Source organism: Gorilla gorilla, chromosome 3, assembly GCF_029281585.2.
Source record: "Gorilla gorilla gorilla isolate KB3781 chromosome 3, NHGRI_mGorGor1-v2.1_pri, whole genome shotgun sequence".
NCBI classification, from domain to species: Eukaryota; Metazoa; Chordata; class Mammalia; order Primates; family Hominidae; genus Gorilla; species Gorilla gorilla.
Window position 1 is genome coordinate 141179035 of NC_073227.2, and position 13885 is coordinate 141192919.

At 40.4% G+C, this 13885-nt stretch overlaps 1 protein-coding gene across 1 annotated transcript in view; it reads right to left on the reverse strand.

Annotated features, from left to right (window-relative positions):
- NDNF (neuron derived neurotrophic factor) overlaps positions 1-12914 on the reverse strand; it is a 39310-nt gene extending 26396 nt beyond the window's left edge. Inside the window, exon 1 of the mRNA XM_019024925.4 lies at positions 12234-12914. The gene's annotated coding sequence lies outside the window, so the exon portion shown is untranslated. The remainder of the gene's footprint in view (positions 1-12233) is intronic.
- Positions 12915-13885: the final 971 nt, after the last annotated feature.

Consider the following 13885-nt stretch of genomic DNA (forward strand, 5'->3'; position numbering starts at 1 on the left):
GTTAAAATGAAGATTCAGGTTCAACAGGTCAGGGGTAAGTCCTGAGAATAGTCCTTTCTAACGGGCTCCCAGGAGACGTTGATGCTGACAGTTCATGGACTGCACTTGAATAGCCAGGTGATGGGTGGGTCTTTCTCTTCCAATCTCGCGATTCTCCTGTATTTTTATTTTGAAACTCCCAAACTATGAAGACCTATAATCTGGTAATAGCAGCAGTAGGATTTTCATCTCTAGGATTTTGATTGTTAGAACTTTCTGATCTTTAATTTTCACTGACTACCAAGTTTTAATATTTTAAACCTCTATTTAGGGAGAGGTATGAATGAAAGACATTGCCCATATCCTTTCTTTTTCTAAGAACTATTATTATATCCATACTATTTCAGTTTTCTCTTTTCTCTACCTTCTTTCTTTAGTTTTTTTATATTTTTAGTTTTGAGACAGTCTTGCTCTGTCACCCAGGCTGGAGTGCAGTGGTGCAAGTATGGCTCACTGCAGCCTTGACCTCCCAGGCTCCAGCAATCCTCCCACCTCAGCCACCTAAGTAGCTGTGACTACAGGCACGTGTCACCATGTCTAGCTAATTTTTTTAGTTTTGGTAGAGATGAGGTTTCCATTGGTTGCCCAGGCTGGTTTTGAAGTCCTGGCTTCAAGCGATCCTCCTGCCTTGGCCTTCCAGAGTGTTGGGATTACAGGTGTGAGCCACGGTGCCCAGCCTACCTTTTTTACATTAAAAAAAAAAGTTTATTCCCCCAAGCAGTTTGTGTTTATCACAAAGCCCACTAATGGACCAGTGGACTATTTAGGAGATGGTGACAAGATTCAAAATTACACCAAAGCTTCTAGTTTGTTCATATACTTAACAGAGTTTGCAGAAACACTACTAATAAATAAAATGAGATCAAGAAGAAACCATTTATTACTACTACAGAATAATAAATTGCATAGAGTAAAAAAAGTGATGCTTCATTCTGTGGGCCTAATCCCACATTTACCCAAATATCTGATGGTCTGGAAGCTTCAACTCTCCCTCATCTTTACCCCCAAGGTCCCCAGCAGTTCTTTTGATGGGTCAGCACTAAAGCCTAAGTGTTTATACTATTAAAGAATGTGTGGTGGCCTCCAGTGCCAAAGTACAAGACAAAACCAAAATAGTAATTTTAAAAAACTGTAATAAAGCTAACATAAACCATAGATAGATGAATGAGTAGATGTACCAGGGACCTTAAAGAGTTAAAAGGGTTAAACTCTTTCCATGCCCTGGAAATATTATTTCCAGAAAAAAGGGGAGGGCACACAAGTATGCAGTTAACTTGTTTTTGTAAAAGAAAGTAACTTAAAAGGAACAGTCTTCAAGTATGTATTTATTCTACCAGCCCTCTTGTAAAATCCAAGGCCCCCCAAAACACATAAAAACACCTCCGGAAAGGTTAGGAAATATTCTCCAAAGACATTGGTTCCTGATAATTTAGTAATTTGAGAGCTTGTTTGGAGGTTCTGGCAGGGGAGCGCAGCTACTCATACACGTTGACCAAAGACCGGTCCTCCTTCATCGGGGATGGTCATCCTCTTTGGCCAAGTGCACAGCTTCGGGAGGGATGCACATGGAGCAGGGAGGAAGGAAGGGGACACCCGCCTAGCCAGCCAGATCAGCTGAATCAACCCTGGCGATCAAAGGGTTGACAAATGTTGCAGCCAGATCGCCCTCACGTCCACAATCTCGCGATTTGGAGAAAGAATAGTTAACATATCATTTCCTTTTCTTTCTCTGTCTCTTCTCTCCTAGCTCATAGCTCAATGTCTCAGGTGACCTCTTCCCATGTCTGAGTTCCTCGTCAATTCAGGATTGAGTTTTCTTGCAAACACCTGAATTTATTTTTTGGTCTGTTCTTTACTCCCCCACCATCCCCCCGCCAACGATTACTTAATTTTCATTATTCATTCGTGTATTTATTCATTTATTCATGCATTTATTCATTTATTCAAGTTTTGAAACAGTTTAAAGGCTGCCAAAGCAAAATAGAAAAACATCACTCAACTTAGAGTAAGATCTGAGTCAAAGATCTAAGTTGAAAAGGTCCTGATTAAACCATGATCGGCTTTGGTACTTTGAGTGAGCCTCTTAATCCCCTTCAAGCTCAATTACCTCATCTACAAAATGGAGACAATTATTCCCAGGATTGTTATGAGATTAAATGAAATAATTGATATGAATGTTCTTTTAAAATTAAAAAGGTTCTATTTATCTTCAAATAGTGTAAGCCAGTTTCTCAGACTGGTTGCAACATTTTATTCGGCAGCAAAAAACACGTCTTGACTTGCTCTTAAAACAGAGATATGTGAAGGAGTTTCAGCATCAGATTATTCCATCTTTATTTACCTATCAGGTAACAGATTAGGACCTTATTCAATTAGAGACTGATTAGAAGCACAGAGTTAAAGGCCAAGATGTCGATTTTTAAAAATAATCTCAAAAATAATTGTAAACTCTTAATATGCTTTTTGTTATCCTTCATACACCATATCTGAGGACATCAACATTGTTTAATAAACAAAACTGATCAACACTGGTTCAAAGCCGAGCATGCTCGGGCTTTTTAGGCACTATATCTAGCAAAGGATTTAAGATGCACGTGTTGAGATCAGAGCACTGAAGATCAGGATCAGTTCCTGGGATGTTCTGCATTATTATTTCTGGATTAAGAGATGATTAAAGAAAAGTACACTTTCAAAAGGCAAACAACACAGACAGATCCCACAGTCATTTTCAATAGTTTATAGCAAATTGTGATGAAATAATACAAGCATGTAAACTTACAACAATTAGAGAGATGACAAACCACAAGTACTGATACAATATGGGAATTCAGACCCACAATTATGTAATCCTTTCCCCCCCAAGGAAGTAAGATATACAGTTAGGTGTGGTTTTTCTTCTCCTATTTTTTTTCTTTTCTCTTTTTTTTTTTTTTTTTAAGGGAAGCACTAAGGAAAAAGCTGCAGCTGGTGAGTGTCGCAGTCAACAACGTTCAGTGATCATTACATAAGATAGAGCCTGCCAAGAGAAAAAGAGGTCTCGAAACTGCCTGGTTGTTGTCATTGCTTTGTAAGTGTGAATAAACTTTAAATGTGGAAAATGTTTTAAAAAATTATAGACTGAGTTTGGTGGCTGAAGTGTTGAGTGTATAAATACTTTCATTATCTGAACTTATTTTTCTTATTAAATTTTAAAGGGTTTTAAACTTTGGAATTTTTGGAGTATCTTTTTTATATATGTTTACAGGCGCTCTTGTTTTGCTGAAATGTACGATTTCATCCAATTTTTAAAAAATAATTTTAAAATAATTTTAAAAATCTTAGAACTGATCTAACCTCAACTCTTGCCTCTCAAGAATGCCACATAATTAACATTATAATGGAACAACTTGATAGGTAAATTACTAATTGCTACTGATTTCACAGAGGATTCTGCAGCTTATTGATTTTTCAGTGATTGCAGCTACCATAATAATTGGAATATGTTTCAATATCATGGGTTATGTGTCTCTAATACACTTTTGAGTTATTTTTCTAATCCCAAATTTTCTTATTGGGCTCTATTGACTGAAGAAAATATGTTTTATTATTTCCTTTTTCCGATAACTTGTCTCCAAGGTATGTGAAAGGCTTTGTCTATTACACATATGTGCACATAAACACACACACACACACACACACACACACAGAGTGAGAGAGGAGAAATCAAACTCAACAAATAGCATATCTTAGAACATTGTAATACCCAGATTTGAATGACTGGGTTAGAAGGACTAATTAAAAGGAGGGCTGAAGAGAGAAAATTTGACTTCAACAGATGATTTCAGGCTATAAGTAGACTTAATAAAGTAAACTGATAACCTAGTTTACCTTTTATGATTAGAGGAGAATCTATGCAAATGGTGATTGGGGGTGTTGGGGGGGCCAGGGGAGGTTTACATCAGAACCTACGCGTGTTCAGAGACTGACGTTCCACTTCACTTTCAATGATTTCCCCTATTAAAAAAGACTAACCTTCTGGAAGGAGAGATATGGGGATTATTTATCACTGTTAGCCCTTTGTGCCATTTAGAACTGGTGCTTTTTACTCTCAAAGGTAAGTTTTGTTTCTGTTTTACCTGAAATAATTATTTACAAGTGAAAGAGTTTAATCAGTTTCCCCTTTAAAAATTCCCTAAGAAGTTAACTATTACCAAAAACAAACAGTGAGTGCATAGACAGTCTACAATTATGGTCTTGTGGATTTAGGCTAAATAAGTGGTATTCTGAATAATTAAATTGTAAAAAACTTCTAAGCAAATTGTCCAGACAAATTAATGTGGCAACTAATCTCAGCTTAAGCTTTTAAACATTTTCATCAGTTTTGCTTCTAAAACCAAAGAGTTACAACTTTATTTAAAAAGTTTATGTGAGTTTAGGTAAGTCAGATTTATCAGGAGTAGAAGGATAGAATATCTTCCTCACTGGGTTGCTGTGAGGGTTAAGGAAAGTGATGGTTGTGGAAGTACCTTGTAAACAATCAAGGGTTATACAAAGATATATTATTATTATTAATAAATAGAATCATTTCTGCTTCCATTGTGAAATTCAAAGCATGGAAACAACTTTAACATTAGTTAATAACTGACAACATTACTAAGAAAAAATATAATTTCAAAGAAAAACTTCAAAATATAACACAATATACATAAAAATGTTGGATGGAACTTTTTAAACTCTCAGATTACTGATATTTTCAAAACATAATGGGGCACAATATGCATTTATACATAAAAGAGGAATTATGAAATACCTCTACAAATAACAGAATAACATTGAAAACAGTGACTAATTTGAGAGCTTTTTCAGCTTCTCGCTCAATTCTTTTCAACGTCTCTCACTCAGTAATGTGTGGTCTGAGGTCTGAGGTCTCCAAACCTCTTAGAATTGTGATTTTAAAAAAATGTGTATGCGTGTGCGTGGGTTTGTGTGGGTGTGTCTGTATACACACATACATACTTATAATACATTAAAAAATACTTAAAAGCTCTCTACACTGGGATGAGTATCATAGATAATTACAGTAGATATAATTGTACATTTCAAATCTTTTTCTGGTTAATTTCAGGGGTGTTTTATAAACAGGGCTGATTATAATGTCATTATTATTATTATATTTTTAGAGATGGGGTCTCAGTATGTTGCCCAGGCTGGACTGCAGTGGCTATTCACAAGGGAGATCATTGTGTACTACAGCCTCAAACTCTTGGGTTCAAGAGGTCCTCCAGCCTCAGCCTCCTTAGCAGCTGGGATTATAACTGTGCCACTGCACCTAGCAGAATGTCATTATTTTTATCCTGCATTAATTTTGCTTCATACACGCTGTCACCTCGGCTGTTCTTTGTTGTTCCATGACCATCTGATATCCTGAGTAAGAGTGCTTTTGTTAATTGATATAGTATTAAGTAATATTCACAAAACTTGATTTCATTCTTTACAGATAAAAGTGACTATAAATAGATCTTCTGGTATTTCCTTCTTACACCATAATGAGGCAATCTTTGCCCCACAATGAGGCAAGGAGGGCACCCTCTTTTAGAGACCTCTGCTTTACAAGGTTGACACTAACAGAAGCTGAATATCTGTTCAGTACGATTTTAGAGGCAATGGGCAACCTTCGATTGTTTAAAAGAGTATCTTGTATCCTCCACTTTACTGTAATTAAAAGACAAGCTTTTAAATGCAAATATTCACTGGGCCTAACCTTGTAAAGATAATTTCAAATGTCCTTTTCTAATTCCTGGACAGCTTCTGATAGTGTCAACCTTGTAAAGCAGAGGTCTCTAAAAGGGGGTGTCCTCTTTGCTTCATTGTGGGGCACAAATTGCCCATTATGGTGTAAGAAGGAAATACCAAAAGATCTATTTATATTCACTTTTATGTGTAAAGAATGAAATACACACACACACGCACACACACACACATATATTTTACATATGTTTTATACATACATATGTATAAAATAACCCCTCTCTAAAATGTTGTCTTAAGTGATCTGGCTTTATCTAGTTATTAAAATATCTTTGTAAAATGTTAGCTGATATCAGTTTACCCATTTCCCATTGCAGAGATATTTTCATATTTATAGAGGACACTGAAAAATAAAATTAATTTAAAAGTTAAATATAAATTAATTAATGTAAAAGTTAAAAAAATTAATTTAAAAGTTAAAAAAAAAAGCATATTTTTTCAGGTAGTGTTTTGGTACCCTGAGAGGGCTTGGGAGCAGGGTGGCTTCCCTGGTACCTCTAAGGCCATCTCTCATGTAACCCATCTGTTAGTTCTATTAGTATGGTGAATCCTGCTATTGCTATCATTAGAGTGTTAAATGTTTATCTCTCATTTAAGAGGCAGTTTTCTTTTTCCATAAAAAGTAACATATTTTCATAGCACCCGAAGAACTAACAATATCAGAGACTCAGGGAGGCACAGAGATAAACGACTGATGTTTTTCCCCAGTTTACTACGTGTCTTAGCTAGCGCTGGTGTTTCTGATCTGTCCCACTGTTGGCAACAAATCTCTCTTCAATTACAGGATCCAGCAGTATATATATTTCTAATATATAAATTACAACCATCTACACTCCAGAAGTCACCATACACTTGTAACAGCTAAATTGGACAAAGTAATCCTAAATAAATCAATCAGGCCCTATTATACTAGTTTTTCTCTCTTAAATATAGTATTTTCAAGTAAGAACCACAACACTACCCCTAACTGTCTGCCAACAGTTTGTTTGCCAACTGCCAGGATAGGGCATTGTCTGTCTTGTATATACCAATTTGTTCATAGTTCCTACATTATAAATTTTAAAAACAGTCATGGTGATTTCAAAAACAAGATGTCATATTTTAGAGGTCTAATTATGAGTTCAGATTTTACTGCTTATTTTAGAAAATGTTAAATTTCAGGCTCCTATTTTATCTACATCTGTGTATATAAGAGCATTGCCTCAGAAGACAAGATATGGTGATATTCAGTTGTTGATAAAACACATATTTGAATATAGTCCATATTTTTGGCTATGTTTTTAGATTGTGGAATATATGTTCTCAGAGCACACAGCTGGAAGAAGAGGGTGTTTACCTTGATTTCCGCTTAGAGAGAAGAAACACTGACAGAAACTTGTACAGTCTCCATTTACTTCAGCTGGTCACCACTATTTGTGATATTAGCTGAAATCATTCCAATCAGAAAGCAAATGTGCATGCATGTTGTGAATTGTTTTTATAATTTGGTTTTTATATTTAAAAGTCTCCACGCTGTGGAGGCAGTGTCTAAGAGCTCCACTCAAATGAGTTGATTCCCAATCACGCGTAATCATATTTTTATTGAGTACTCTCCAAACTTTATATAATCTTACCATTATTCCTAAAAAAGTTTTTCTTTTACCTATAAAAAAGACAGCAAATTATTTTAAAAGAATTAAAACAGACATTTGATAAATTATACATTTATACTACTACCTCTAGCCACATTTTTTTAAAGAAAAGATTCATTTTAGAGTTTTCATAAGTGAAGCTAAAAATAAATACTTCAGAGAAATATATAAAATATTAAATGTGTCATGTTCAAATTTGCTACAGAAAAAATTAACAAGTGAAAACCAAGACCTATTAACTAACTTACTAAAATAAATCAGTTTCCAAAGGATATGGAAGTTATTGAAAGAATGATGACATATATCTTGAAAGTTTCTATACTTTTCTCATAAACTTGAGGTTTGTGGACTTTAAAGTGAAGTTTAAATCAAAGTTAACTCAATGAGTTCCTTGAAAAAAATTGGCATTGTAATAGGGCCAAATACCCAGCTGTTCTGTGGCCAAATTTGTCTCTTTATCCCAAAGTGAAAAATCTACAGACCATTGTGCTAGTTTGCTTTTATACCACATTGATCAAATTTGTTACCCTTAATTTTTAAAATCAAAACAAGCCACAGCTTTTTTTATTGGGGGAATTAACATTATATATTACATGTTTTCCAAATATTTCAAAAGACTAAAATTCATGTGTTTGTTGGTTTGCAGTTTTTAGTAAAGTACTAGAAGGAAGGGGAAAGGTGTGGATATTGCTTCTTTGGGTTGTGTGTTTAGGAAGGAAGTAGCCAAGGATACACCTGCTTTTGGCACTGGCTTAGGCACTGGTACAGCAAATGCCAGGTGTCATCTCAGAAGAGCCAAGAAATACGTGAAATACACACAGCCAAGCAAACAGACTTACACTCAAATGGTGTGATTTTCAACAAAAATATAACTGAGTTTATGGTCAACATACCACCATGTGATACAATAAAATATTAGCATTCTTGTTTTTCTGTCTCATAGTACATGATTATTTTTTAACAACAGCAGCAAAGTATTTACTTTTTTTTTCTAGGAGGAAATTAATATGGAAGCTTGACTGCATGCATGCTGAGTGTCATGTAATGTTACATTTGTAATACAGTGGAAAAATACAGCAGAATTTATCCTAACTTCAGGGAATAAAATGCAAAGTATTTTAAAATAGAGTATTTAAATCCTGGAGGATTTGATTTTAAAATCAGCTTTCAAAGCAAAGATTTTCTGGGGTTTACTATTTACTATCAACCACGCTGTGGCTTCTATTAAATGATTATGAGCCCACAGGGGAAGAATAAATTGTGTTCTTTAGAATAATCATTCTAAAATAAAAATTTAGAGGTTCTAGATATTATTTCAGGGCCAAATGAATTAGTTGAACTATTTTGTTGGTTATATTGGGTATCCCTGCCTTTGACCCAATACAGATGACTATGAGACATATTTTCTTCCAAGTGATTAGCTGATGGCGACTGACTGGCAAGGTTCAGCTGCTACTATAGGTGTATAGGTCCCCAAAGCAAGACCTGACAAGAAGGCAGGGAGCAAAAAAGTGAGACAGAGAGCACTACTTGGTCACTATCGACCACCTTATCGTGGAGAAACTAAGGAAAGGAGATTAAAATAATCTTAATTAGCACATATGATGTGTAATTCACACTCTGTTCCTATGCTCTCGGTTGATTCAGTCATCATTATTCCACTTCCAATATCTACTCATCCATCATACCAAAATGATATGTCCTAACGACGACAACAAAAACACATTCAGTTTTAAAGTAAAAATTCTGACCTCTAGATAGGCTGAAGAGAACTGCTATAGAAATAAATATAAGAAGAGAAGAGATACACTTTATTTCTACTTTTCTCCCCTTCATGTCAAATAATTTGTTAGAGTTTTAAAATGCATTTTTCTCCCTTCCACAACAGAGTCTGGTCGATAAATCCAAGTGAGAAAACTAAAATCTGAAACAACAAGGTTCATGCAGCCAACTAGAAAAGTCTCTACATTAAGTTGACGACTGACCTACTGTGGCTATTTCCAAGGTAGCATTCCATCGACCTGGTATTGGCAATGTTGTGACAATAGTCTTTACTCTTTAACATTCATACTTCACCACATGAATGTTAAACAGACCCAGGACAAATAAGCTGAGGGTGGGGGCTTCTCTTATCCTTAGAAGGATATTTTTCAATTACATATTTTGTTACATCCTAAGAGATAAAAGCTGTATCTGCAAGTGATTAAAAGATGTTTTATATTCATGGTTTCATTTCTGCTGAAATAAATGCGTAATTTAAACCACACATAATTCATAGCAATTTAGGCCTATTACAGAGTTCTAGCTTCTTTTTTATGATAGTTACTAATTAAAACAGAGTGTTACTGCCACACTAAGCCTAAGTCTTTGACATACAGGTTTAATGAATAAAATGTCCTGACACAAAAATGAAAGCAATAATGCAGACAAGGCTGCAAGCTGTTATGTTTCAAGTGTGTGGTAAAGATTAAGGGCATTCACTGAAGTGATGAACTGTGCAGAGAAGGACCTTGTAATTTCTTTCTCTAAAGGAAGAAGTAAAGGAATTTTTAGAGAAATCTGAAATAGTACTAATTTCTCTAACTCCTAGGCCCCTCATTCCCAGTTGTCCCTCTCTCCCCTCCAAGAGTTTAAACTCATAAGAGTCACTTCTGAGGAATAAATGATGGGGTATTTTAATATAATCCTGAATATAGGTTTAGATTGAAAATGGGAATTGGGACCATAATTAATTATGTTGCCAAGTTTTTTAAACTTTAAGAAGACAGATGGAGGCAAATGACATTTTATAAGAGTGCAACCTTCTAAAAGATCATAGATTAAAACTGTGGTAAAACGACAGTATCTTTTTTGACATTTGATTAATCCCATATGCAGAATGACTGAAGAATTAATACCGTTTTGGTGTTTTCACTTTCTGAAACCACTGTAATAAGAGACTGACATAAACTCAAACCCAAGTATAAACACAGTCTGAGCGAAGGTTGCGGCCTTATTATCACTCTTAACAAACAATAATGAATAATCATACCGATCGCCCTCGCTACACTCTGCTTTATATACATATTCCCTCTCGGATCCATCCATCACTTCTTTCAAGATAATAAAACAATTCAATCCCATCAAATCCCCTGCAACCGCTCCCTTGGGAGGGATGTTTTATCTCTACTTCTGCGAGCCCAGGGAGGATTTTACTTGTTTGAAGGGGGCGGAGAATGGAGCGAAGTCCTATTTATTTCCATTGATGACTCCCCTCGTTCTCACAGGCGCTCAGGGACCGGGTGGGAGGAGGAGAGGAGGAGGTGCGGAGATTCCCTCCGTCAGAAAAGAAAAAGGGTTCAGGAAGCGAGGCAGCAGGAGGAGGGGTGGAGGGGGGAAAGAGAGGGTAGTGTGCTTGGGGAAAGCAGCAACTAAATGAAAAAATAAACTCTTCTTTGTGATTTAGCGGGATCGACAGATGAGAAGCAAATTTATCAACCCAACATAGTTGCTCAAAAGAACTCTGTAAATAAATTTAAAGAAAAGAAGGAAAAAACATAACAACAACAAAACCCAGACATACACTCAGGTTCATTTCCCACTCAAGGTCTTGGTTTTAGGGAGCCACCCGTACCCAAGAGCAAGAAATGGACAGCGCCCCGAAGGGGGCCAGGAGGGGAACCGCAACTTGGCCGGAGGGACAGCTCAGAGACAGCGTAGAGATGCCCGCGGCAAACTCCGAGGAGCTGATGCGGGGCGGGTCCGGGGAACTGCGGGGAGCTCTCACGCCTGCGCCTGGGATAGGGTGCGGGAAAAAAGGTGAACCGAGAGCGCACAATGCAACGAAACCGCACTTCAAATTCGGCAGTTTGCAAAGTGCCTCCAAGAAAACAGCTGGGACCTGCAATCACTCGTTCGGACTCCTAGGTTATCGGGACCGCGGCGACTCCGCTCAGTTAGAAAGGTAGCGCGGGTGAGAGCGAACCCCAACTCACGCACAGACAGGACGAGGGCACGAAGCCGAGTCTCCTGGCTGGGGCCGGAGGGGGCGTCACCTCGGTGGCCGCTCTGCTCTCCGGAAGAAAGTATGAGCCGGTCCCAGGCCACCTCGCTCAGCCCAAGGAAGTTTCTATAACGATGCTCGCCTACCACGCAGAGGACAAATGAGGAGCCAGAGCGGTTGGGGGTCGGGCTAACCGAACTCCCGGCCCCGGCTGCGCAGCTCCCAGACGCCCACCCAGAACTCATGCGCTGCCTGGACCTCTAGCTTTTCGCCCTACACGCAGACGCCCTCTGCAAAACCCCAGTCCTGCAGACTTTCCCTAGCGGCGGGCGGAGGGCATGAACCTGGAAGGCGAGGCAACAGCCCTCTTGGCAGGCGGGCAAAGTAAGTGTCCAGGCTAAGTCCGGGATAAAGGCTCCGCGGCTCCCCAGACCCCACCGCACCCCGAGCTCCCGGGTCCCAGGTCTTCCCCGCCCGCCCTTGCGCTGTCTGTCCACCTCCTCACATCTCTCTGGGCCGCCCAGCTTCGAAAGCAGCTAAATTAAAAACAAACAAACAAACAACAACAATAACAACAAAAAAAACGAGGGAAACCTGCTCCTGCTCCTCATGCCCTCAGCTCCTACGGATAGGGCGCCCTTGAGAAGCTTCTTGGGCCTTGACGATTTGGGGGCGCGTGCCTCGAGCCCCCATCTCGGATGACCCTTCGGGCGTGAACGCTCCTTGTGCTAGGTCTCGGGGTGGCGGGCTAAGGCGTCGGGGCTCTGGGGGATTGCTTTCCTCTCCCCACTTACCTTAAAAAGATCTGTTTGTTTTTCGTAGGGAAAATAGAAAAAATCCCTCCCCGTGGTGTGGTGTGCGAAATAGTCCACGTCCCCGGACCCTGCCAAGATGCTAAGCACCAATATCCAGGAACGAGAAGCCTGGAGGGCGGGGACGGAGGCAGTGAAAAGAGAAAAATTCAATCCGCTGAAGTGTCCCAACTTTGCGGTCGGCACAGCAAACTTCAAAGGCGGGCGAGGGCGGGCGGCGCGCGGCCGCCGAAGTTGCTGCGAAGTGGAGTAGGGAGCCGCGCGGGGCTGGGGAATCCCGGGGCAGCGCCGGGAAGCGGCGGGAGGTCCTTTTAAACTGCAGGGAGCGTGCGGGGGCTGGGCGGCGGGAGGATGCCGCAGCGACCCGCGGGGCTGGCGCGGGCTTCGCGGGCGGCCGCTAGTCGCACAGGCGCCTGGCTGGAGCGCCGCGCGGGGTGCGGGGAGAGCCGGGCGCACGGGGCGGCAGCGGCGGTGGCGGGTGCGCTGCTCAGTTAGCTCCGCTCTCTCGCGGCTGGAAGCGAGGAGTGTGTGTTCGCTCCCGAGTGTCACTGCTGAAGCCCGGAGTCTCTTCCCCTCCCAGCCCTAACCCCTCCCGCCTCACCGCTGCCCGCCCGCCCCCTCCCTCCTCTGCCCGTTGCCTCCCCCTCGGTCCCTCCTTCTCTCCCTCCCGCTGCGCGCCAGCGCGCGCGCACGCACACACACACACACACTCACACACACACACTCACACACAGACACCCTCTCCCTCCTTTTCTCTCTCCCTGTAGCCCTCCCTCCCTCTCTTTCTCTCACACACACACCACCCTGCTCAGCGACCCAGAGCTCCCCAAACAGGACCCTCGCGGGCGGCATCGCGAGGGACACGCTGCTGTCCTAACCTTAGCGCCACTCGGGGAGAATGAAGGAGGCCCACCGAGCCCCCGACAAAGCTGCAAAACCCATGAGACGCGCACGCGGGATCATCACACTGTCAAGCAGACCGGGGTGCACAATAGAGGGAAACTCTGGGGTTGATCTGGGGGCAGGGAGGGGGACGTGTTAAATCCAGAAGGTTGGTGGTTGGAGGCGGAAAGCAGAGTGTGCAAACTGTGCATTCATGTCCCACTTTTCACCCGAACGCCTGCCTATCACAGCCTTCACTCAGGGAGCGCTTCCCCCTCGGCGCAGACCGAGCCTCCTCCGATTTGAAACTCAGCAGCTGTTTTAACAATTGAAAAAGCGGCCCTACAGGACCAGTGAAACGGAGCAGAGTGTGTGAAGCCATTAAGGCTGACTAGGTAATTATGATAAAAAGTTACCTAATTAGCAACCTGGCCTGGGCTTAGGAAAACCAAGAAAAAAAAGTACCGAATGATTTGGTGATCTCATTTTTGCAACTGAGAACCTGATTTCCGGCAAACCTGGTTTTATATAAGTTCTAATAATATATAATTATTTATTAAGATATAGTGTCAGTATTGAAAACACTAGTTCTGTTATTGCCACAATGAAATTAAGGTAGGTAGGATGAAAATCAGCCTTACCCCGGTCATATTAAGAACTATGATCTTTTTTGTTAAACAGTTGGTCACATTGGGTGGACCAATGCAGCTCCTAAAGTTTTGTGGCTCCTAGATGAAAACACTGCAGGAAAT